The 26,879-nt window shown below is 46.1% G+C and overlaps 1 long non-coding RNA gene across 1 annotated transcript in view; it reads right to left on the reverse strand.

Annotated features, from left to right (window-relative positions):
- Positions 1 to 17,073: 17,073 nt before the first annotated feature.
- The window catches only part of LOC123019393, a 38,247-nt gene continuing 28,441 nt past the window's right edge, over positions 17,074 to 26,879 (reverse strand). Inside the window, exon 3 of the long non-coding RNA XR_006413922.1 lies at positions 17,074 to 18,046. This is a non-coding gene — a long non-coding RNA (uncharacterized LOC123019393). The remainder of the gene's footprint in view (positions 18,047 to 26,879) is intronic.

Genomic DNA, 26,879 nt, shown 5'->3' on the forward strand with positions numbered 1-26,879 from the left:
GGCTTTGTCAGGCCCAAGAGAGCCCTGGGTGCTATACAGCAGCCATGATGGATTCCCATGGAGAGGAATTCTGGCTCAGTGTAAACTACTTGAAAGTCCATGGAGTCTTAGCAACAGCCCAAGCACGCCCTTGGCATCTGGCCTGATGACAAAGACAAAGTACGCTTGTCATCTTCTGTTCAGATGCCATAGGAGCAGCAACAGGCATCTCTGTAGATACCTGCATGCTTAGGCTTAGGCTGCCTTGGAAGGAGAAGCTGATGAGGAATGAGCTTATGAAGTAATGGGAAGGCCATGAAGGGACCACTGGAGACCCCTTCAACTAGGCTATGCAGAGTGGAATGACACCTCTACCCATGCGCTTCATTAGCAAAGCATATGCTGTAACCTCATGTCTAAGCAATATAAAAAGAGTTTCAGAATAACTTGGAGAAAAGGAGGAGGAGACATAATAACTTGGAAGGGGAAGGGGAAGAATGCTGGGTCAGACCAGGGGTTCATCAAGTTCAGCAATCTGTTCAGGGAAAACACCAGCAGAACATGTGTGAGGAAGGCCCCTCCCATTTATAGAATGAATAAATTGGACACATTTACTCATTCTACTCCAATCTGCAGCTCGAAATCATCGTCATCCTTCATTCATCTCTATGCCATCCGATAGCCAAAGCTCTCCGCATGATTCAAAGTTGCCTTCCACCTTGGGCGAAAATGATGGCATTCAAGCTAGGCAAAGAGGTGTGCCTTTCATTGCTTTAGTGAAGCTACGGTCAAAAGGAGTCATGTCTTTCCCACCCCAGAATGGAAGTGCCCACTGGTAGGTTAGCTTGTTGTATAAGATTGCTTTGTTTTTGGTGTTTTGTTTTTTGTAAACAAACAGAGACTGTCCAGAGACTTTTAATATTGGGACAGCCTACAAAAACCTTTAAATAATAAACAAACAAACAAACATCCAAATCATGATCTGCTAAACTCCTGTCTCAGCCCATCTGGTTACTGCTAAGCACATAGCTTGTTTCTCTCCGTTTATTTGCGAGACTAGAATGTTGCCAGTATTCTGTGTTCTGAAAGCATTTTGCAGAGGAAATCAACTGCTTTTAGGTTCGGCATCTATTCCTTTCTGAAAGCAGAAATGGAGAGCAAGTGCCAGTACCCTCTGATGCTCAAGTTTATAAAAAGAAATATGTAGAGAGAAATTCAAGATGGATACACGCAGTAAAAAGAAGAAGCAGGGCAGTACGTTACAAGAACTAGATGAGTTCCAGGGCCCACTGTACCACATACACTGCTGCGCTGTACAGTGATTGTCCTAAAGAATCAACACACATATTTATGAATTTTTTGGATGAGAAAGAATATATGCTGAGAGCTTTGCAGTGCATAACGGGAAATTTGCAACATGCATCATCCTTTCCCCTTGCAACGGTATATAGGTAAAACTAGAAGAAGTAACAGAAATGCAGAATATATTAATAACATCGTACATCAGACTGTGGGAGCACCAATAACTGAGACCTAGGAAGAGTAATTTGCTGATATCATTTTTTCCTGGGTAACAGGCAAAAGATACAAACAAATACACAAGGGTTCTTTTGAGGGACGAAACTAGATGGCTTTAAGATTAAGGGAGATGGTTGCCTCATTCTTCTTGCTTTTTATGCAGATTGGAGAATGGAGAAAGAGTTCTATTGGCCTGGCTAGATACGTACAGTGAGTTTAGATATTCCTGGGGATGATGATGATTTTCATATGACTTAGATGTTGCCTTTTTATATGATTTCATAAGGATTCTTTTAATGCCAAGCCTATCTTTTTTCATTTTTAGCTGAGTCTCTTTTTAAAAAAACCCTGTATTGTTTTAGTCGTGTTGGATACATTGAAATTCTATCACATAAACAAGATTGTTGCTTCTTCCAGTAAATTTACCTGAAGAAAGACCCATGTGAAATAACGAATTTTGTTTTAATCTAAGCCATTGGGCTTTGCTGACCTACTTCGGGTTTTCCTACATTGCTACATTCCTCCTTGCCTAATTCCTCTACCCACCCACTCCTTCATTCTTTTCTTTCCTTCTTTTCCCAGCGCACTGTGCTGCAAAGTTGTTTTGTCCACGAGGGGAAGCCAGAGCCGCAGAGCAAGGCAGCCCGCGTCGCAGGAGCAGCAGCCAGACGGAAGAAGGCTCGGTGTTCGTGCAAGCGGGAAGGCAGCGGCTGGCGAAGAGGCCGCAGAGGGCTGAGCCCAGCGAGCGAGCGAGCGAGCGGGGCCCGGGCACGTGCGGCAGCTTATCCGGAGTGTGGAAAAGGAGGAGCGCAGAGCGCTGAGAGAGGAAGAGGGAGCCTGCACTTGCAGGCCTGCAACGAGGGAAGGGAGAAGGAGAGCCAGCCTGCGCCATGAGCATCCCAAAGTACGAGCGGCTGGAAGAAGACTTGCCGCCCCCCTATTCTGAAAGCCCTCCGTGTAAAGAGCCCGATGAGCTGAAACCTCCTGCCGTGCCCGCATCTCCTGCGGGCAACAAGCCATATTCCCCTGGGCCGCCCCAGTACCAGCCTTATGCTGGCCCACCTGGCGCAGGTCCTAGGCAAGACCCAGCCCTTCCGCAGCCACAGACTGTCATCATCAGAACCATCGAGCCCTGCGACGAACCCGATTACATGGCCTACTCCTTCTTCACCGCACTCTGTTGTTGTCTAGTCCTGGGTATTTTTGCCTTCATTTTCTCTAAAAAGGTAAGCTGGCATGTATGGGAGGGGAGGGGAGGGGAGGGGAGCCCCTGCTAGAATAACAGGGGGGAAGGGACCCCATCCCTTCATTTTGTGATGCTCCCTTAGTGAATCGTTACAGGACACTAAGGGGTGGGGAGTGATTTTGCTGCAATGGGGAGAGAAGGAGTTCTGGATTTAATTAAGGTTGTTTCCCCATGCGATTCAGTTTCTTACGTGATGTGCAGAAAGGCAGGGCGCTGCTGTGAGCAGCGGCCTAATAAAATCAAAAGACCGTGGAGAGCCTCGCAAGGCGGGTGGCCACTGCAGAGCGAGAGTGCCAGCCCAGAGCCCGGTGGCGGCTGCAGAGCGAGAGTGTGAGCAGCAGGCGAAAGGGGCTGAAGCTTTGCGATTGCCTGTCGGCCCTGGATCGGCCCTGGATTAGCCCTGCCGGAGCGCAAACCAGAGAAATGCTCTCTCTCCCACACACAGCTGCTGGATGACATTAAGGGGGCTTATGCCACAAGCATTCCAACTCTGGAATTTCCAGACATGGTTTATTGAGCGTGCTTTGCTGCAACTGGGAAAGTGGGTGAATCGGACAGGTCTTTCCCAGGAGCCAAATGACCGCGATTGTTCTGCCTGTCAGCACTTGGCAAGACAACTGCCTGCAACACTGTGAAGCGGTGAGGTGAGCTGCGAGCCCTCTCCTGCATGATGGAGCTCAGGGCTGGGTTTGCACCTGAAGTGATGCCACAGGTCCCAGGTTTTCGTGGGGCCTTCGGCATGGCCCGCCCCCTCGGCCGCCTCCCCCAGTGAGACCACCTTCTCAGTGCCACTGTCACAGGCTGCCATTGCTCCTCCTCCGTCCCACACCTCTGCTTGGCCGGCAGAGAGCCAGAGAGCAAGGCGGCATTGTCTGGCTGGAGTGAGAGGCCGGCAGACAAGAATGCTGGAATGGTGCAGTGGAGGAGCAGCCCAGGGCATTGCCGGGGGACTCCACTGGGGCGCAAGCCTTCTGCAGGGGCCCATCCTGGGCTAAACGAAGGAATAACATGAAAGCAGTTTATGGACAGACCTGTGGGCAGTATCCTGCCCGGGCATTCTGCTCCTGCTAGCTGTGCTAGGTGCACGGGACACACCTGGAGTTAGCACATGCAGTTGCTGTTCTGCAAATGAGTGGACACACCAGGTTCCGGACGGGGACAAAGAGCTCTGCAGGCTGTGCCGAGCTGCCTCGTTCTGGAAAGGGTGCTCCCATGTGTTCCCATGTGCTTACGGGTCTGCTGGTTTCCCACTGCATTATTGGTGAACCTGACTATTATTTATTTACCTATGGCATTTTTATACCACCCATCACCCTGCAGGGCTCTCTGGGTGGTGAACAAGTAAAGAGCAAATTTAAAACATAGAACAGTAAAATGGATTATCACAGCACAATAAAACCATATATAATGACTTGGAAGAACTAGGATATCCTTGTTCCCCCCACATGCGCACGCACGCACGCACACACACTCACAAGCCTGGGACCCAAACCTGCTCCAAACCATCACCAAACAGGCTTCAAACACTCAAAGTCCTTTGGCACTGCCCTGGGTGCCAAGCCCTTAAGTCGGCCATTCGGGGGGAAGGTCTTCCAGTCCGCAGGTGTCAGCACGGAGCACCCCTCTTCACAGCACATGGGCACATGGACTAGCACATAGATCTGTCCCAGAGAAGCATCCAGATGGGCAATCCGAGGCTCATCCAGATCATACAGCAGATATTCCCAAATCAGGATGGTCCTGTATCATCTACACTGGCTGCCAATTGAAGTCCGGGCCTAATTTAAGGTGCTGGTAATGACCTATAAGGCCCTAAATGGCCTGCGTCCTGGATACCCAAAGGAGCACCTTCTTCCCTATGTGCCGGCCCACCCCTTGAGCTCTGAGGCAGAGGCCCTTCTGCAGGAGCCCTCCTTGAAGGAAATCAGGAGGGCAGCTATTGGGAGAAGGCCTTCTCAGCAGTGGCGCCCCAGCTGTGGAACATGCTCCCCAGGGAGATTTGCCTGGTGCCATCGCTTTATTCTTCTCAGCATCAGGCGAAAACCTTTTTATTTTCCCGATATTTTAACAGTTAATTGGTTTTATCCTTGTATTTATCATCATTTACTGGATGCAGTGTGTTGTGTGTTGTTTGTTGTATATGATTGCTTTGTTTTTGGTGTTTTGTTTTTTGTAAACTGTCCAGAGACTTTGAATATTGGGGCAGCCTAAAAAAACCTTTAAATAACAAACAAACAAACATCCAAATCATGATCTGCTAAACTCCAGTCTCAGCCCATCTGGTTACTGCTAAGCACATAGGTAAAGGTAAAGGTTTCCCCATGACATTACATCCAGTCGTGTCCAGCTTTAGGGAGCAGTTCTTAGCCGAGGGAACCACTGTTTGTCTGCAGACAGTTTCCATGGTCATGTGGCCAGCAGGACTAAATGCTGAATCGCACAGAATGCTCTTACCTTTCCACCGAAGTGGTAGCTATTTATCTACTGGCATTTGATTGCTTTCAATCTGCTAGGTTGGTATGAGCTGGGACAAGGCAACAGAAGATCACCCATTGCATGGATTTGAACTGCCGACCTTTGGATTGACAAGCCCAGTGGCTCAGCAGTTTCAACCACTGTGCCACCCACATCCCAGCTAAGCACACGATAGCCAACAAATAATAGTTTTGCCTTAGGCAACACGAGGGACCATGGCCCTCTGTATCCCAGAAGCATTTTCCAGTTGTGCTGTTTTCACTCATCCATTGCTTATCTCTTCTTCTCCCCAGACACAAAAAGCCAACCTTGCTGGAGATGTCATTGCTGCTCGAAAAAACTCAAGAATTGCACTTATCCTGTCCCATATATCGCTTGGGGTAGGGATTGTGGTAATTATCCTATACATTATCTTTGTTGGGACCAGGTCATTATAGACAACCCCTCAGCCATCAAACCACTACTGAAAAAGTGTGTTGTATGTTGGGATGGCCCCCTCACTGAGAGATGTCAGAGAACTTCTCCCTTGACACCGTGCTCTTTGTACTATCCTATGAAAGGACATGCTATGATCTGGTTCGTACATGACCTTGACTTCTTGCAAATTCTGTACACCTGACCCAATGGCCAGAAGTGGAATGTGTGGACTGCAAAGCACTGCAGTTGATGCAACATCTAATGATCTTTAAGTTCTACCTGCAGATTTGCAGTTCCGATTAATGCTGCCTATGATCTGAAACCTTAAATTCATGAGATGGATTTTAGATCACCTCCTTTCATGTGTGCCTTTCCCCTCTCATTCTGCCCAGCTTTTCTCCTGGATTGCTTTCTCCAGCCTCCTCCTCTGCCTTTTGTATCTCTAGATCAGAGGTGGCCAATATGGGACCCTGCAGATAATTCATCTTGCAACCTTGGCTATACCAGCAAGGGTTGATGACAATTATAGGTCAAAACATCTAGAGGGCCACCATTTGTCCACCTCTACTCCAAACCTTTTCCAGCTCTCCTGCCTCGACTTTCTAGATTTCCTTGGTCTGCTGCCTGTGATTTCCAAAATATCATGGTGCAAACAAGGGCATGGTTATATAAAACACTTCTTAGCATGCCCATATTGCTGCTCAAGCCCTGCCCAATCACAGATGTTTCTGCTACAAGGTCAGGCAATCTGCTGCCCCTGGAAGTTATGGAGAACAGCTGTCATCAGCCCAAGTCCAGTCAGTAGGACCTGTGGCCAGATATAGTCCAAAGCTACTGGACAACAGCCAGGTTGGGGATGGGTAATCTCCCACTTCTCCCTCTGTCCAAAGATTTAACTTTGTGAGGCCAGTGGGATGAAGCTAAAGTCTGGTGATGCCACCAGGTTATCGTCATAGCAAATTAAGAAGGTGTTCCCAACAGGCAAATATGTCCTTGGTTAATCAAAAATCAAAGAAATGGGTCTGTCCCTGGAACTTAGTTTTGTGCCTTTCTCAGGCAACTGCCTCTGCCTCTCTGAGGCTTTTTTGCCTGCCCCACTCATCTCTTGCCTCAAAATAGGTCAGCCAAGGGCCTGTTCTGACCCTCTTCGGCCTCTGCAGCATCTCAGCCAGCCACTACCAATGGCTGCATTGCCACGATATAAAGAAAATTCAGAGCATTTCTGTCTGGATGCCATGGAACATCTTCATTTGTCTGTGTATGTGTGTGATGGTTTTAACTCAGGTTTGTACTTTATTGTGATTGCTTCTTAAAACAAGCCAAATATAACTCCAGTTCTGAATCTGCACTAACACGTAATGACAGAAGTAACGAGCCATCAGGGCCAACTGATGCATCCATGTATAATCCATGAGCAACTGTTAAATGGGAATATTTCTTGGATTTTTCACCATGCCCATTTTTTTAAACTGGCCTTGCTGAAAATGAACGCCAGGAGAGGCCTGGTGGGCATGAGGAATTTGTTGAAATGAACGTGAAGAAGAGAATATTATTCAGAGAATAACAGAGAATTGAAGAAAGAGAATATTATTCAGCCTGGGGGGATCACATCTTGATAGGTGCAGGGGGTCATTTTTCAATGCAATAAATTCTAAATCCTGCACCATCTTGGCATCTGCCCTCTCTTTGCTTTGCTTTGCTTTAATGTTTTGGTGCTGTGCTCTGTAACTGCCATCTGCCAAAAAGGAATGATTTGTGTCCATGATGGCCAAATGTCATCCAACTATCCAGCCCAGGTCCCTTGTTCTGGCGGTCCCCTCCAGACTCTCCTGCCCACCCATCAGTTGCCAAATATGGGGCTGAAGAAGTGCTACACGAGTCTTCTTAGCACCGTGTATTATTTCTCTTCTTGATATTATCCTTGAAAGTGACAGCATTGTGAGAAACATTTGTGAGCTGTTTGAAAACCCCTTGTGGCAGTGAGATATAAGTGTTCTAAATAAAAACTTATCACATAATCATGATGATCCTTTTCCTGTATGTTGTCGTGAGCTAGGCATCCCCTCCTAAATGAGACAAGCTCTGTAGAAATTATTAAAAGAGTCATTATTCCATACAGCAACAAAGTATTCACAAGCCCCAAAACACGCACTCAAGGTGGAAAGTTGACCCCTCACTCTGACCCTCTGACCCTATTCACCCAGAGCTCTGCTTATGAACCCTTTGGGGCCAGTCTCTGGAGGGGGGCACGCTATGAAAATGGGCACGCCAACACTCTTCCCATTGAGTTTCCAGTTGGTCAAGCCAGCGAGTGTGTTGACGGGCCCTCGTGTCCATGTCTCCCGGGGTGTCAAGTTCTCCTCCCGAGAACCCCTCCCCAGCCTGTTCTCTGCTGGCTTCTTTCCCACAGCCAGGAGTGGGAGGGGGCTCGGTGGTTGTCCTTGGAGTGCTTTGATCCAGTGCTGTCTCGGGGTGGCTTCCCAGGAGGGTTTGGGCAGCCGGGGCCTCACTAGTCTCAGAAACTCCCATATCGGAGTGAGAACTCCGAGCCACGGCTGGGTCATCTATCCGCTCTGCCTCCTCCGAGTCTGAGCCACCCTTCCCACCAATTTCATCTGCACAAACACACACACCATGTTTTATTGGCTGTCATTTGGGTTTCCCACGCTGGAGAAGAAAAGTTGGATGCTATCAAAAGCCAGTTCTCTCTGGAGAGGAGATTTTGTGGAATGGATTTCAGTGGGCAGCAGCACGTGAAAGAAAGGGGTAAGTTTTCCTCCCAAGCTTAAAAATAAAGACCAGCACAATGGCATGTGCAAAACAGAAGTGAAAGCTAGTGTAGATCCTGACAGACTTTTTGAAACTCTGGGAATATGGTGCCTCTCAAACAGAGAAGTACTTGTGCTGTGAGGAGTTGCCCTTTGCAAATTCCTCTTTATTCACACAAAAGGTTATGCACATAAAAAAAAATCCATGTCTGAAACACTATTATCTTCCTGAACTAACCTGTTATGGTTTCACTGATCTTGTTTTTAACCTACTGCTTCTTTTTCTGTTTTTATCTGTTATTATTCTGAAAGGTTCGTACTGGATATGGAGGATTTTATGCATTTGGAAAATAAAGTCAGGCATGATGGTCAGGATTTCAAGGACAAGATGGAAAGACCTCCGGAAAGCTGCCAAATCTCTCCGGCAGGCTGTGGGTCCCTCAGACCCAGTGACTGGCCCTGGCCGGGGTGGGGGGGGGGGTCTTTCCCATTGCCTAGGACTGCTCCAAGTTCTCTGGCAGACACGTCCCTGTGCTTCAGCTTTTTCAGGCTTTCTGGCTTTCTACTTTTGCCACTCAGTTAAATGCACTGGTTTCTCCAGGTCCGCACTTCCATGAAATTGGTAATCTCCAAAGATTAACTCTGTAATAGATGTGACAGGAGCAGGTAGAGCTTCAGGTACCTGGGTTGCAAGCCACACTGGGGTTCAGAAAGGGACTGCAAACCAGTTTCAGAAAAAGGTTTTTCTCTCATGCATAAAGAAATGCCTCTTTTACGATGGCACGTGATCTAATTCAAGTATATTTTTCTCCCTTCTGAAATAAAGTGCTGCAGTTTTACATGCATTTGAAGTGATCCAGAATTGTTTATTATTTTATTTATTTTATTAAAAGCTTTTCTAATGCATCCACCACTAACATCTCAGGACAGCTTACAATAAAAAAACGGGTAGAATAAAACAAAACACTACAGCATCCGATAATTGAAATAATAAAAAAATTAATTGAACCATTGATCAATTAAAGCTCATACAATGAGTCATTTTATTAGAAACCCAGGGACTAGAATGAAACAAAGTCATCCTAATTAATGTTCTTACAGCAGGGACAATGCCCCATACGTATTGTGTGCTACCTGGAAGTTTTCCCTGCAAAATAAAGAGCAGTTCCAGGAGGGCAAATCCAGAAAATGGTGCCTGAAAAGGGTTAATCTTCTGCTCTTCCTTGAGGGCAACTAACATTCTCCAGGATTATGACCTTGATTGAATATTTGGATATTATGGATTAAGGGTGCAATGCTATGCACAGTTATACAGGAAGAAAAAAACTCTTAGCATTCTCCAGCCAGAGTGTACCCTAACGAGCTTAGGGTTTGGGGATGCTGGGACTTGTGGGACTTTTTCTGTCTAAATAAACACAGGTTTGTACATTTTGCGTTGTGAGTTGCTTAAGCTTCTGTATAGCCTGAAGTGCCTGATCTTACCTAATCTTGGGAGCTAAGCAGGGACGGACCTGGATGGGTGAAATCTGGATGGGTGCCTTAAATGCCGTGAACCACCCAGAGAGCTTCAGCTATGGGTGGCCTAGAAATGCAATTAATAGTAGTAGTAATTATTATAGCAGCCATTTCATGCTGGGTCAGAGATGATGAGAAATCTTCCAACATGTGGAAGGCACTTCCCTTCTTGCAGCCATCTCAAGCTGGCTTTTCTAAGGCACAAAGAAAATCAGAATCGGAATCCCTCAGATGGCATAAAGTCAAAGACGCGGCCTGCCCAATTTACAACGAGGAGCAACAAAGGTGCAGCTAACAGTAAACAATGCAGAGGTCTTAAAATATGCTTGCATTAAAACCACTGAAAATACCTCAAGACACAAATATCCATTGTCTTGGGTCTTGGCCTGGACCTAAGTTGTCAGTGGGTTAAATAAAGCTGAGAGATGCGACAAGATTCTGGATATAACGTTATTTCACGGAATTTGGAAAAGCGAATTTCTTTGCAGCCAGCTGCAGGATCGAAAGCAAACACGGCTGGGCACTGGCTGGAGCCCGGTAGGAGCCTCCAGGGCTTGCTCCCTCTGTTATCCACTGCAGATGGTTTGTTTGGCTCAAACCGTGGCCGGGCAGTGAAGGAGGAGCAGTAAATCACCCTCCCTCCGTGCTCCCTGCCTGCCTGCCTGCCTGCCTTGCTAGCAGACAAGCCAGCGCTGAAAAAGGGGACTGAGGTGCAATACTGGCTGGCAACAACAGCAGGGAAAAGGTCAACTCACTGTCAGCATCACGGAGCCGCAGACACAATCAGAAGATGCTGGAGGGGTGGAGACATTCCCCTGAACCTTGTCAGCTAGCACTCTGGAAGGGATCCTGGCGGAGTGGGGCAGAAGAAGCCAGTGGGTTGCCAAAGTGGTATATGGTGACGGTACTGGGGGGGAGAATCTTTGTACTGGGGTCATCCGTAGTTATGTACAATGGGTTTCACAACCAGTCTTCCAAAAGATAGGCTAGCCACAGAAAAGCAAAGCATGGGATGTCTTTAAAGTTTTGCCCTGATGAAGGGCAAAACTGTCCTTCCTTGAAATTGCACAGTTGCTATTTAAATTGGAGCTGCCTTGGTCCAAAGTTCTCCCTATTCGAAGGGGGAGAAAGAGCAGCACTGTCCTTTGTTCTTCTTTCTGTTTGCCTAGTTTACCGCGTCATTTGTTTAAACTAGTAGCCAAGGATGTTAAATCAAAAGGGACACAGAAAGAAGCCCTCAAATCAGTTTACTGATGATGCAGCGTTTTGCAAAACAGAGCTCTTCCTACCTCGACCAGTTTTGTGAGAGGTAACCACAAATCACAGTATCTGGATTCAAGGTTAATCAGATAAAATCACTGATTATGTCAATTAACACTGCAGCCATGGTTCTGGAAGCAATTAAATCTAAATATCAGTATAAATGGCTGAACAGAACAGAGAAGCCTGCATCTTTTGAAATGGAGCAGAGCTGCCTAGAAAACCATCACATCAATCCAACTGGCTCCACAAAGGCCCAGCTAAAAGGGAGGGCAGCGCAAACCCAAAGAGCTCGTGCCAATTCATGCATTTCAGATGGCTGTGTTGGCAAAGTTTCTGTTTTGTTTTCAATTTGCAACACACCATCCAGATTTAATGCAATCCCATCTGCACTTTTGGAAGGAAGATTCAAAGGGGGGGACCTTACCATGAACAGTTATGCCCTGGTGAAGTAGGAGACGTGGAGGCAGTTGGGCATGTTTAATTCCACTGCTTCTTTTATCATGATCATCGGCTTACTTTCATCACTCCGCTTTACAGAAAATTCCTGGTAAATCTGTCTCATTTTACATATCCTGTCTTTTACTGGATCAGTCACAGCAAGAAGAGCTGGTTTTTGTGCAGCTGCTATCGCTTGTTGGAAGCCGATCTTAAAATAATGTGGTTAGAATTTTTTTTATGTGCATTTTCACTCTTACTCCTGTTTTACACTTGGCGGTATTTTGTGTGTTGTTTGATGGTATCTGTGACTGCAATAAAAACACGCGATCCAAGCTGTGCCTGGGACAGCCCCCAGGACACTCGTAAGAATGGTCAAAGGCTGCTGGATGCCTTATGGGGTGTAAGCCGAGGGCTCGGATCAGTGCAGCTCTGTTTCACGAGCCAGCATGTCAGGACTGTTTAAATGTGGTTGATCTACAGCTGTATAGCAATGCAGCCCAGCTACTTACAGGAACTGTACTGTCATGCAAATCAGGGGACTTCACAAGAAATTGTCTCAGGGGAAGTGGTTTGGTCACATACCAGCAGTGTTTTTCACACAGGATTCTCGCCACATCTTGTACACATAGCACATTATAATGGCCCTCCTTCACAAGGTTGTTGGCAGTGGTGTAGTAGAATCGAGGCTCCTGAGGGTGAGAGCGATGGGACACTTTGATTAGCAGGGCTGATATCCTCATGGACCATCCCTCTCGGACTCCTCTGATCTTTCTGAGCTCACCTGCTAGGAGGGAAAGTGGATTTTCCCAGGAATTCTATGATGTCATGAGCTATAACATTCTCACATACACAGATGATAGGAGATGATGGATGGACGGATGGACAGATGGACGGACGGATGATGCATGATGATAGAAGGTAGGCAGGCAGATGATTCAACAGAGCTACCCGCATTTTTGAGCTTCCCTTGCAAGCATGGCTAGGGGGACTCGGCTAACCCTTTCGCCACTGTGTTTACCAATGTAGTTCTGGATCTCATTGACATGCAGATAATATACCTGTCAAGGGTAGAGAAATTGTGGTCCCCCAGAAGCTGTTAGACTGAAATTGCCGTCAACTCCTGCTAGCATGTCTTGTGATGAGGAACTTTGGAAGTTGTAGTCCAGTGACAGCTGGAGGACCACAGGTTCTCCGGTCTTGCTGCAGAAGTGCTAGGGTTATACGATATTTCTTTCAGTTCTCCTTGCCTTCAAAATACTGCTTCACTTATCGAAAAAACCCCCTGTTCCTGGGCAGCTTTGTATGGAACAGTTCAACAGCTGCTAACGACCATCCTGAATGCTCTTGCAAGGCATTTTCATTGCACCTGGATATGTTTCCTTCATTAGTTGCATCACCTGAGAATGACATAATTGTAAATGACAACTCAAGTTTAAAACAGGTAGGTAACTAATGTCTCTCCAGACATTGTGGCCTAAAATTTCTACAGCCTCTCTTTATTCATTATACCAGCCTGAGTTGGTGGGAGAGCCATAAGTTGCTCAGGCTTGGCTTAAAACCAATCTGCATTCCAGTGGCTAAGGAGGAATTGAATAGGTTTGGAATCAGATGGCCCTGCTAGCTCCTTTGGATGTATGAGAAATCCTGAACACAGACTCAGACATAATCTATGGTTAAAGTCCATGCATTTCCTAACTGGTGATGCAGTTTTCAAATCCCCCAACAAAGTGATCAACAGCAAGTGTCTCTTTGAAGAATGTGCATGAAAAAATTTGTCCTTCTGGGAAGTGCACACAAAAAGGGTCAAGAGGTATCAACGGATTTATTTCCAAGAAAGTATGTACAGGATACAGGGCAAATCACACTGAAATACATGTAGGTCAGTACATAATATAGACTAAACATCACTCTAATCAGCTGAGTTGTTCACTTGAAATGTTGAGAAATGTTTCTTACTTGAAAGGTAAGGATGGGGAAATAAGTGATTTTTCACATTCCAGGAAGTTCTCCAAAAGTCCTCCTTGGAACTCAGTTCATTTCCTTTGTCTTCCTAAAAGTGAGCACCTCCTTTGGGAATCAGGAAAAATGTACACCCCGCCCCCCTCTCCAGAGGCTGAAATGTGAACATGTGGGTGTTGGGTGTGATGCATGTGTGCACTTTTAACACGAACACAAGTTCTGGTAATTGAAATAAAAAATCCTCAAGAATTACATTCAGGGTTCACATGGGACACTGTTACATGCATTGCAAACAGTAACAAAACTGACCTGAAATACGTGTTTACTCAAAGGTGTGGGGCTGGGCATACAATCCGTGCAGATGCATTGAGGGAAGATATATCTGCAAAGAAATCATTCTCTTTCTCAACTGGCTGAGCAATTTCATTACCTGTATATATTTGGGGAGGAAACTGTGGGATGAAATCTGTATAATAATGCACACAGCATGATTGCAAACTTTTGCTAAGGTTGCAACACAAGGAAGTTATTTCCTGTACCTTACAGAATGAATAAAGTCTTTCCCCCAAACATTTCTGAGCTTCTTCTCCCAAAATGCTTATAAATGCTAACAAGATGAGATTTCCCCCTTCATAACCATTGACTGCAAGCACAATGCTCTGCATAACTGACTTATTACCACCAAACAAAATAGCTTCCCCTCCATGCACAAGGACCATGAACTGAGTGTCCTGCCACTCTGAATCTAATAATAGCTGCACTCAGACAGAATGCCCCAAATCTTTTCCGAAATAAATGTGCAAATGAAAATGCAAAAAAGGACAGATTTTTCTCCAAATTTCCACAAACATCTTCTTTTGTGAAGCTACATAGGCTGACCCGTGCTTCAGCCTTAATGCATTTGCCAATCAAGCCAGGAGTACCATCCAGCCGAATTCAGTGCAGGATTTACTTCTGAAGATACCTGTGTAATGTACTGGTATTAATATGGAATGAAATGTCTCTTTCTGTAATCAGATTGAATGGCAGGGTTGCTCTTCTAGTCCTTGTTGCTCCTCCAGGCAGTTTCCAAAGAAGTCTGCAAATAATAGACTTTAACAATAACAAAAAAGAATGATTTTTCTCCAATTGTCTTTTTTAAAATTCCTTTTTTTCTTTTTCCTTTTCTCTTTTCCCAAATTACCCAGCACAAAAAGGCATGACTTCTACATAATGAAATATGCCTTTCCCTAGATAGGGTGACCACCGGTACCAAACTTAAGAAGTTGTCCCACAATATGGTGGCCAAAGTGCTAGCTAACCATATATACCAGTGGTAGGCCTTGTCCACGCAGCTTTGGGTAGGCACCCATGTGAATTTCACTTAAGTCCAGAAATAATCAGAGCCTGTCCTGCTTGGAACAGTGAATGCAAACAGGAATGGGAGTGCTTCCCCCCCCCCCCCCCCCAAAAAAAACGCTTGACATGCTCAAAGATTCAATCACATCCAGAAAATACAAATGCACCCACTTCAGCAGGAGAAAGCATGCACTTTTTTAAAATGTGCACACAAAATTTTGGGAATGTATGCAAATTTTGTTTCTGTTCACAAATCACTGAAAAATGGCCCATTTGCAACAGGAGTTCATCTTCTCCAAACCATATTCAGATACATGAACTTCCATTTGTATGTACAGAACATATACCTGAAAAAATGTAGAACTTCCTCAAATGTTCAACTATCTCAAAATGATGATGATGATGATGATGATGATGATGATGATGATTAAATTTATAAACCACCCCATTGGGTGGTGTACAATATAAAACAGAATAAAAACATTAACAGAATAAACATTTCCCAACAAAGTTAACATACATTTTCAACATAAATCTTCCTAAAATACATTAAATCATAATGAAACAAATATAAGTGACCTGACACATAAATTATGCCTCCTGCATAAAAGAAAATATAGATAAAATGTGCGTGTACACATACATTGTTTTATTGTAAGACCATTTCGTAGTGGGTAGTATACAAAAGTTTTAGATAGATAAATAAATCAAGCAAGCAAGCAAGCATCTGCACAAACACAAACATCTTGTCCTATCATACTTTCCTCATCAGTTGAAAAGAACTTCCTGGAATGTCCAGCCTTTTATTTAAACTCGTATAACTGCTTTCTCTGGCCTCTTCGACTTCTTCCTTTTTAGCTGGCTTGAGTTAGTCCTTGGAATTTGCCACTTTACTTACTAATCCTGGAGAATCAGCCCTGATATGGCATGTGGAAACACCGTCATTGCCGAGCCCAGCACAGTGGCATCTGTCACTGCTTAGATGAGGGACTAAATTCTCAATTACACAGGTTATCTTAAAAAAGAAAAACAAAAGCCAGTTGTGCAGCACAGTCTCCATGCCACGTGGGCTCCAACCAGGCACTGCCAACCAGATGTGGGCTTTTAAACTGCCCACATTTCGTCTACAAGGAAAAACTGGGCAATTTGGGGAATGATTCACATACTTGGGATTTTTTTCTCTCAACTTCCATGTTTGTGCAATTTTCCCATTGGTGAAAAACAATGATTGCAACTGCAGATTACAGAAAGGCAAACAGAGTGGAGATTTGTGAGATATTTACACTACAGTTGTCAGAAAGGATCTTTAAAATAAACACAGACACTGCTGGTCCCAAGCTGCAGCTCTTCCTGTAACAGTGAGAGTGTGATAAGTCACTTGTAATTTTTAAATGTGCTTGTGTCTGTCTGTCTGTCTGTCTGTCTGTCTGTCTGTCTGTCTGTTGAGGGGAAGGAAAACTCACAGTTGGTCACGGAGCTTCCCCATGCTGAGTACTGCAAAAGGCCTCCTCTGCTGAGAAGAGACCCTCACAGGGGGACTTTTCTCTCTGTTCAGTTGCTGAGCAGAAATAAGAGCCTTCCCCTGCCAGGAAGAGGAAGCAGAGCTGCTGACCGGTTGCCCTGCTTACTTCTAAGGCTAGCCCTGTGGAAGCTTGACTTATCTTACTTCTGAGTAGGCTTCCAGTCAGTATAAGTCACATCTTGGCCTCACCCACTTCCTGTGGCCATCTCCACTGTGCTTCTGACCAAGGAAGGGATACATCTGCCCAGTGCTTTTTTTGTCATAGAATGCATCAGAACGGAGTTCTGGCACCTTTTTTCGACAGATTTTCCGAATTTTAAAAGTAACTTTTGAAAATTTGATGTTTGGTCCACGTGGATTTGAATCGCCCTGTCGCGCGTAGCAGGTCGGTGGCAAAATTATTAAAACAGTGCATGCGGGCTGCTTGTGTGTCGAGTCCGATGCATGCGCGCTTCGTCCACGCTGGTTGCGATGGCGCTGCTCGGCTTGTGGCGCTGCTCGGCTTGTGATTGGTCATGTGGTCGCGTGCTGAGTGCTTACTGCGGGTGGCAACCGTTATGTTTCATTACACAACTGACATGTGTGGGTGTGTGTACAGTGATTGACTACATGCAAAAGGTAAATAATTTCATGAGTTCCGGCACCTTTTTTCTTACAAAAAAAGCACTGCATCTGTCCATCCTGGATGCCTCTGCTTTCTTGTTCTTTTGCTCTCAAATTTGGTGCAGCTCAGTGGTACGAGGTGCGGGGGTAGAGGTGGGAGGACAGAGCACTGGTCAGAATTGGGGACAGTGCTGTAGAGCGAAGGGAACTGAAGCCCTTAGTTTGGAGGGATTATGCGCCTGTCGGTGCTCTCTCCCTTGCTGATCCAAGCTTCTTCTTGGCAACACTGCACTCATACGTGATGTGTTGCCATGTCAACCACGCCCATTCAGTATCTGCACAGAAATGCACTGAGCATCTGCAAGAAATATAAATCTGAAAGAAGGCATCTGAAAGCAAATGTCAAAAGGACGGGAATTTCCATGCGAGAATCATTAGCATGGATTCAGTCGACTTCAGATTTACTACACCACAAAATAAATATGAACGGAAGTTGTTCTGTATGCTTTCCTTTTGAATTTCTAAATGCAGATCCCTAAAGAATATAAGATATTCAGAGTGCATCTCTATGTTCCGCTGGGGAATGGTGTGCCTGCATCCACCTTCTCCCATGGAAAGGATGCGGAGAGTGGCTCTCTTCCTCAGGTTCCTGCTTCCGATGTCAATTGATTGGTTTAGGATTTTTCTCGTTTCACTTGACTCATTAAAATAGTCCGTCAGGCGCACTGAAGTCACCCTCCCCAGGAACAAGAGCAATGCATAAAGGTCCTTAATGTACGGAAGCAGAGCAGTCTGTGCAAGCATTAAAAAGGAGATTTTTCTACAGGAGGCACACATCAAAGGATAAGCAAGATAAAGGGCTTGGCAAGGACCGACTGCAACGGGAGCAAGAGGGAGTGAGCTCAGAACCCGAGAGCTGACCAGAGAAAAACACGGCAAAGAGGAGAACTGGGGCTTACCTGAACTGCAGAGGGGAAAGGAGATCACACCTGCACTATGAGCAACCTGAACGATGAGAAGATTGAAAACAGGGAAGCTGCCAGTCAGAATCCACCCCCCTACTCTGAAAAACAGCCCCCCTATGACTACCCTGAGCCACCAAAATCTTTTGTTTTGCCAGCACAGCCTGTGGACCATAGGGCAGCTCCCCCTATGCCAAATCAGTACCAAGTGTATTATGGCCCACCTGGGGAAGGATCCAGCCAAATTCCAGTCCTTCAGGCACCACAGGCCATCTTCATCACGACTGTACAGCCCACCCATGAGCCTGATTACCTGGTCTACTCCATCTTTACTACACTTTGCTGTTTTCCTATCCTGGGTGTTGCTGCCCTGATTTTCTCTATACAGGTCAGTGTGTGTGTGTGTGTGTGTGTGTGTGTGTGTGTGTGTGTGTGTGTGTGGAGAAAGAGGGCAGGGGGAGAGGGAGGGAGGGAGGAGGGAGGTAGCAATAACAAAGGGAAAGGGAGCCATCCTTGTTGCCTGTTTTGCTTTTGCAAATGGTCTTGGAAGACACGGCACGCACCCTCAAATGTGCAATCTACTAAGAGGGCTGCACACTGTTATGCAAAGGAGGTCAGCCCTGGGGAAAGAACAAGAGAGCCTAAACTGGTGGTTGTTGCAGTGGACCAGGATGTGGGATGAGCTCAAGTCTTAGGAAGTAACTTCCATTGTTAGGAACTGTTCAGACTCTTGCAGCAAAAAAGCAAGAAGGAGATTGTTGGCAGTCTGCTCTCATGGACTTGAGCCCCCTGTAGAATTTTATCTGGACTACCGCATAACAACATTGAACTCTTGAATCCAAGCACTGTCTTGGATGATATTATCCCTGAGTTCTGCTAAGAGTCTCATCTCTAAGTTTCATCTACCAATGCCATTCCCATGAGTTCCCTTGCTGGAGGAGGTGCTTGATGGACATCTTCTTGTGAGAGCTTTAGAGCATAAGAAGAGCCCTGATGGATCCAACCAAAGGTCCATCTAGTCCAACATTCTGTTCAGACAGTGGCCACCAGCTGCCCATAGGAAGCCCCCAAGAGGGACATTAGTGCAACAGAGGTGCGTAGGCAAGCTGCCTTTGATACTGGAAGCAACACATCACTATCAGAACCAATACTTGAGGAAAGCTCTGCCCTCCATGAATTTCCCAAACCCCTTCTGGAACCCATCCCAATTCCTGGCCATCATTACACTTTTTTGAAGTGAAATTCGTAGCTTAACTGTTCACTTTTACCTGTCCAGAAGCCCCCACCAATCGGTTTTGCAAGATGACCCCATTGGGTCCTAGCACCGAGTCTCCCAATCCACTTCTCCACACCATATGTAATTTTGAACATCCCATCATGTCACCCTTTACTCACCTCTTTCTGTAACCTGAACGATCCCAGGCACTGTGACCATTCCTCCTAGTGAAGTTGCTCCAGCTCAGTAACATTTTAGTTGGCTTTTCCTCTTTCTCTAGCACTACAGTGCCCCTTTTAGGTGTGGCTACCTGATCTGCACACAGCATCCCAAGTGTAGTTGCACTGTACAATTACACAAAGGGAGAATGACTTTGGCAGGGTTGCACCCCCCCCCCCCCCCCCCCAATTCCTTTCCTAATTATCCTTAATTTGGAGTTTGCCAAATTTTGGTCGCTCCCTTCTAGCTCCGCAACCGCATCTGTTGATACTTGATGCTGAGTTCTTTTACCCTAACATACCTTTCTTTGACCATCTGACAAATGGCTTGTCTCTGAAGCATTTCTGACACAACATAATCCCTGATTACTACTCTATTTTTAATTGTAAACCAACAACAACCCTGAAAACGTGAGTTGCTCTGCATGTGTTTTCCTCTGAAAACCTCCAAGGTTGATCATCATCTTCCATCAAGTATGTTCTCCCAACCAGCTCAGCAGATTCTAACCCGTGTCAATTTAGATCCAAGGCCTGATCAGGTGGTGTCACAACCATCACTCCTGGCCATGCACATGTCCCCAGGCTTGATACACAAGGTCTCCAGACAGGGCTGGAAAGGTTCCTCCACCAAATCCAGAAAACCTCTGCTAGTCCACATGAATGAAACTGAGCCAGATGTGCTAAATGGTCTGACTCAATATCAGCCAATGTCTGGTGTGCCTGTGCAATATTGCTCTGGCTGTCCCTGGAGCAGCTTTGATCTTAATAAAGCCACACACGATGGGTAGATCCAGGGCAAGGCATCTCTGGAGGCTTCTACAAGGAAGTTACTGCAACAGGGAGGATGGGTGAGCCTCCAAAGTCCACAAAGGACTTGGCTATAGAAACATAGAAACAGAGCGAGTCAGAAGGGGCCTCCCGGGCCATCTAGTCTGACTCCTGGCTCCAGCCGGCTCCACTCACGACATGCCCACCATGTGCATGTCCAGGCTAGCTTTGAACACCCACACCAATGGGGCCTCCCACAGGCACACCAGACATTGGCTTATATTGAGTCAGACCATTTAGCACATCTGGATCAGTTTTGTTCATGTGGACTAGCAGAAACAGAAGCTGAAGAACCAATGGTGCCAATGGAGGAGGCTCTGGCCCCAGTCACCATGGTGGAAGCAAAGAACCCTGAACTCAAGATCCCAAGCACAAATCAACATTTTTGGTCCATGAACCTGCTTCCAGCATGACCTTCTCAAGAGTTCCATGGTCCATGAAGTCAGTGCAGCAGCTCTGCCACTCTCCTTGGCATGAGTCCTTGGAGAGGCTGAGGAGTCCTTGCCAGAGGCCCTTTTTTATGGCTTCCATTCTGTGGAAGAGATAGCAACTGGGAGAGAGTCTAGAAGGGAGCATCCAAGGCTTCAGTCTGGACTCAGACTGTGTAAGACCAAATTGCTCCCTAGGAACTGTAGCATCTCCACTGCCTTCCTGTGAACCCTGTGGGCTCTTGCTCACTCTCAAACAGGAAGCCCTCCTTCCAGCTTTGGATCAGGTGCTGGTTCTCCACTTGGCACGATGTTGCAGTGACCTACATAGTGATCATGTGGAAGGCAGTGAGAAAGCTTCTATTCATTCCTTGCCCAGCTCTGCTCCTCCAAATGGAGGCGCAACTTTGAATGGAGGCTTCACACTTTCAACCAGCAGCGAAAATACCTTTGGGCTTGCCTTTCTTTATATGCTTCATTTACTTTTTTCCCTCTCTACCTTTCCCCTCTCCTGTTTTCCCCTTCTCTCTCTCTCTCTCTCTCTCTCTCTCTCTCTCTCTCTCTCTCTCTCTCATTTAATTCAGTATCAACCAAGAGCACAACACTGTAGACGGGTAGAGGGAGAGCGCCACAAGAACCCAGGACGGGGTGAAAGGGTGAAATGGGCCGTTCTCACTCTGCGTCCCTCAGCTGCACAATATGCCCATTGTGCATGGACAGATCTGAGCTTGGTCCTATCTGTCTCTGCAGAATCCCTGAGCGGCATCCAAATGGATGGTTCAAGCCTCAGCCAGAGCACACTGTTCAAGTAATGCTTTGCTCTTCTAGTTCCCCATCCAAGGCCAAGAGGCCGCTGGTAAAGGTCAGCCTGAACTAAAGGAGCCCTTGTCTGCCAATACTAAGGCAACCGCCATCCTCTGTGTCTGAGACATGCTACCCATTTGCACTTTCTCCCACTAATCTATCTCTGATCTCTCTTTCTTCACAGACCCAAAGAGCCAATAGTGTTGGGAATGGCACACTTGCTCACCGAAACTCGCAGCGAGCACTCATCTTGGCTCATTCAGCACTTGGGGTGGGAATAGCGTTCTGTGTCATGTATTTCATATTACAGATTTATGTTTTTCACTAGGAAAGTTAGCAGCCACCAAGTGACACTCCAAGAATGTGCTGCACAGTGTTCATCCTGAAAAAGATTAGCTGGTCAGTGTACAATTCAGGGGCGTCCTGGTCTGGCATCGTGCCATTTGAAATGTTCCATAAATGCATGCAGTGCAGGCTGGATCGCACGCCAACGCATGCCATTTGATTCCCACATGCTTGGCTTGAGGACCAGAGGCACCAGGTGTGACTTGCAAAGCATTGCGACCGAGGTGGCAGCAGGTGATCCAGTGATAGGTTAGCGAGGGCCACCAGCATCAAATGCTGAATACCAGTTGTGATCCAGCTGTACAATACACAGCGCTTCCCACACAAACAATAGCAACCAGACAACAATAGACCAGGCAATGGGATTACTGTCAATGATCAAACAGGAAACATTGGCTTATTTCATGGGGAGGGGGGCAATACTCATATCCACTGACCCACGAATAAACTATCATGACTGCCCTTAAGATCATAAAATGGGCTTAGATCATCGCCCCTGCCCAGCTTTCCTTCCTATTCTGCATTTCCTTCTCTGGCCTTCTCTCATTCTTCCAAGTGTTCCCCGCTCCAGCCTTCCTGCTTTACCCCTGTGGGTTCTTTAGCTCTGCCACAGAGAAGAGAGCAGGAGTCACTCAAGCAATATGCCTATTTTCCGAGAATGAAGCAGTGCCCGAGCTATGCCACCAGCATGCATTGCTCTCATTGTGGCCTGTCCTGCTCCTTTAGTTGCCTGCCCTGTATGTTTCCGCTGCCAAAATGATGGTTGCACTTGCAGCAAAAAGATACGATGGGGAAACACGGCTGCCCTGCAATCTGCGATCGTCCTTGGCGTGTAAAGATGGCAGGCCGTGCACTCCGTGGTCAGGCACCTCAACATTCACAAATGTGCGTTGCTGTGGGTGTGCTTTGGAGGATGTTTCCTCAGCCCCTTCCAGCCCCCACTCAGAGATTTTCATGTCTACAGACCCTAGGCAGGCTGCTGAAGGGTAATGTCAGTAACTCATGCTAATCAGTTTCCACAAGATATTTCCAAAAGGCAAAGCGTACCAGGGTCCAGAAGACTGGCCCAGTATCCCCATTAATTTAAACTGGAGTTTGCTGGAATGTGTGAATTTCATCTCAGGTATATGCCCATTCTCCCTAAGCCATTCAGCTGATTCTTATAAGCCTGCCCTGATTCTTTCCAGGATCAGAAGGGGTCAGCCAATACATTGTCCCTTCTGTCATTATCGGGACCCCTTAAGCTGTCAACAGTTTCACTGCCATGACAAAAATCTTTACTCCACTAGATAGTATGATTCATAGACATTTCCCTCTCTCCCTTCCTTTCTCCCACCCTCCTTCCTGCCCCATACATACACACACACACACTTTCATTGTGACTTAATACTTAACAACAACCCAGTTACAATTTCAATTTTGAATCTGCACTCTTTTAAGGAACGCAACAAAACATTAAGGCTGAATTGATGAGCAACATAAAGATGAGGGCATTCCTTGCATTTTCACCAGGGTTGTCCTCAGAAAATTTTAGTGGCCTTATGGAAGCTCCAGCTGCTTTGGAATGAAGGATTTGTTGGAATGGACTCAAAGAAGAGAATGTGAATCATCCTTGAAGAACTCACACATTGATAGACATAAGCATTATTAGCCACCCCCATAAATTCCAGATTCTGCACCACCTTGGAATGCACCCTCCCTTTGCTTCCTTTCTAATGTCTGGGTGCTCTCCTCTTTTGCTGCTAACTGCAGGAAATAAACATCCTGCCTCCCTGGTGGACCAAGTATGCATCCCTGTTACCTAATCATGGAGAACCTTGCAGGCTTCCGCTACCTACCAAATGAAGGCCTAAGGATAGAAATCTGGAAAACTGAGGATGAAGGGGAAAGTATTGCTTCAGTGATCTTATTTCTCTTCTTGAACTCCTACTGCAGAATGTGACTGTACTGTGAGAATATTTTGTAAGCAGTATTGGGAGACTCTTTGGGAATTAAGGGGGATATAAATATTCTAAATAAATATATATTATAGGCTCAGGATGATGTATTTTTCTGAAAACATGATTTGGGTTTCTACACTGAGAAATGAAAGCAGGATCAATGTTTTAGGAAATTCAATAAAGAAATAAAAACTGGTAGCTTATTCCTGAATTTGGAGAAGATGTTAATAAAAGCTGCAAGCTGGGGGAGAAATTAGTCTGGCAATTTTGCACTTTCAAAGCAAGAAAGAACCTAAATGTTTGCTATAGCTCTGTTTGCTTTATGAAATGTCTTTAGGGCTATATCCTGCTTAGGTGCAAGCAATATAATTAACAGGCTTGCTAAAAATTGGTTCTTAGTACTAAGCAATGTGTGTCCCCTTCCAAAATTTGCATCTGAAATTAAGAGGGCATGTGTCCCCACACCCTTAGAAATACCTCTTTATCCTTATGCAACGTCGGAAAGATTTAATGAAAAATTAATCAGCCGGCAGTCACTGTATGCCTGCAGAGGCAGCCCTAGAGGTGTATGCATCTAGGTAGTGTCTAGAGAGCGCTAGCATTTTGGGGGGGTCCCAGCTCCAGGCTCAGGAAACAGCTGTGGCTCAGGAGGTGAACCCCATGTGTCTTCTTCCAACTGCTCAGCTGTTCCTCCCGCAACTGTTAGTATGGCAGCTTAACCCGGAGAAAGCCGAGAAGCCTGATGTGAGTTGGGTAGGCAGATGCCAGCAAATCTCTGGGTTTCAACCCTGTTAGTCCAGCTTCCACCACCCCATGTTTTAAGTTTAAGACTTTTGAGAGGTCCTATGGTCTTGATCCTGTAGCATTAGGCTCCCACCTATGTCCCAAAGGGAAACGGCTGGCAAATTTTTAAAAAAATTAAGTAGTGTCCACCACATGTGCAGAAACAACAGCGTTGAAAAGCCCATGTAGAGCAGTTGGAGATACAAAACAAGGGCTTTTAAACTAACAGAAGTAGGAATAAAAGCTGGGGAAACACTTCTGGCATTTGTCTTCTCTTTATCTCATAGCATCCCTCCACCACCTTTATTCCAGATGTCATAACTGCCAGTTCTTAAAAAGAAAAGAAAAATACAGCTAGCACTTACCAGTGGGTCAGTGACCCCAGAAAGCTGTTACTGCACTGAATCTGGAGAAAAGAACAAGTTTTGTAACCGCTCGGATGAGATCATAGGACCTTCCCAGAAACTGCTAAAAGTCAACAAATCAGCAAACGCAATGAGAACATTGTGGCAACTGCACTGTCTCGCGGTCAGCAAGCCTTCATTTAGCCACTGCAGGGAAGGGCACTGGACACATTTACCCTCCAGGATTCTCCAAGGCAAGCAACAAAAACTTCTTAAACCTGGGATTTCCCGCCTTCCTTCTCCCTGTGCAACATGCCAGTGCGTGTGATGAAGGGCAAAGCCGGCTGGTATGCACACGCTCCGTCTTTCTTCAGCTTTAAAACATGACTGCAGGATGTCAAGATAAGCCTTTATAGTCTTCCCGGTCCCTTTATCCAGAGATGGACGGCATGTCCAAACAGCTGCAGAGCCAAATACCATTTCCAGTCATCTCTGGGGGTCGATGTTGGGGTTTGTTTCAGATAATGGGTAGAGCCAATGGCAAAAGGGGATGGGACTGAAGGCAAAACACACCGGGCCAAAAGTCAGAATACCCACCTATTTTCCTATAAAGCTTTTAATGACAGGAACCACAACGCCAGGCAGGTGCTTCAACCTTTTAAAAGATGGAAAAGCCAATACAACAGTTGCGGGGGGGGGGGGTTCAGTCCAGGAAAGGGGGTGCAGCAACCTGGGAAACCCAGGAAGACCAGAGTAGGAAAACAAGATGAGCCCATTTGGCCTAGACAGACCTGCTCTGTTCTGACTGCTCTGCAAGATCTCAGGTGGATCACCTGGTAGCATCACCTGGTACCTGGAGATGCCAAGGACTACCCCAGGAACATTTAACATGTGAAGGAATTGCTCTGACCCAATTAGCCTCTTACTGGGGATTCTATTTATTTTGTGTGAATATTTTTTCTCAGTTCAGTCATTATTCAGATGATGGCGGGGGTGGGGGCAAGGTGCTTCACCTGCAGCAAAGGGTTCTGCCCAAACCACCTGAAGAGGTGAGAAAGGACAGTAAGGACCCTGATATCTGTTCTGCTGTAAACCATTCGGAGAGCTTTGATACCTGCGTGAATGGTATGCAAAAGCAGTAAATAAATATTTGATGCCAGGTCAGTGGTCCGTTCAATCCAGCATGGATTTGTAAGGATTAAATTCCACCAGACAGACCTTATCCTGGTTTGATTCCTCCTTCAGAAAGCCTTTCCTAGGATTCGCATTTCTTTAGAAATACAGAAACTGAACATAGGTGGAACTGGTGTGTTGCACTACTGGACTGGGGCCTGGGAGATCTGCGTTCAGCCAAGATGCTCGCTGGGTGAGCTTGGTCCAGTCACTCACTCACTCTTGGCCTAACCTATTTCATGGGATGGGTGTGAAGATAAACATAGAGAAGAGGAGAAGGAACCTGTGGGCCCCTGCGGGTCCTTTCATGGAAAAAAATGGTGGGATATAAAGGTAGTAATAAATAACATTGATAAAGAAATATTCCAAAAGACAGATGGAGCAATTAGCTTTCCCCCTAATTAGGTTTCCCCAGTTAGCTCTCTAAGAGGGTGGCTATGAAACAGCTCTGAGGGTGTTGTCAAGAGCGTGGGGAGGGGGGCATTTTTGTTTGTCTGCCTATTGCTACCACAAAGATGAGCTACATGAAACCCTTTCTGTCCTTCTGCTGCCCAATGACAGTCTGTCAGGCTGGGTTATTCACTGCCTAATTCTTCTCTATAACCACTTTGACTTTTGAGCTGTGAGTCACAGTGATCTTGTGCTGCCCAAGAGCCGGAGCCATAGCTACAAGTCACTCGAGCAAAGAAGTGGAGGTGCCACCAAAAAGAGAAAACAGGACACTCTGCAAGCAATCAAAGGGGCAGTCGGGGTGATCAGAGAAGAACACAGAGAACTGTGCAAAGAAGAAAAAGAAG

Source organism: Varanus komodoensis, unplaced genomic scaffold, assembly GCF_004798865.1.
Source record: "Varanus komodoensis strain SLA01 unplaced genomic scaffold, ASM479886v1 scaffold122, whole genome shotgun sequence".
NCBI lineage: Eukaryota > Metazoa > Chordata > Lepidosauria > Squamata > Varanidae > Varanus > Varanus komodoensis.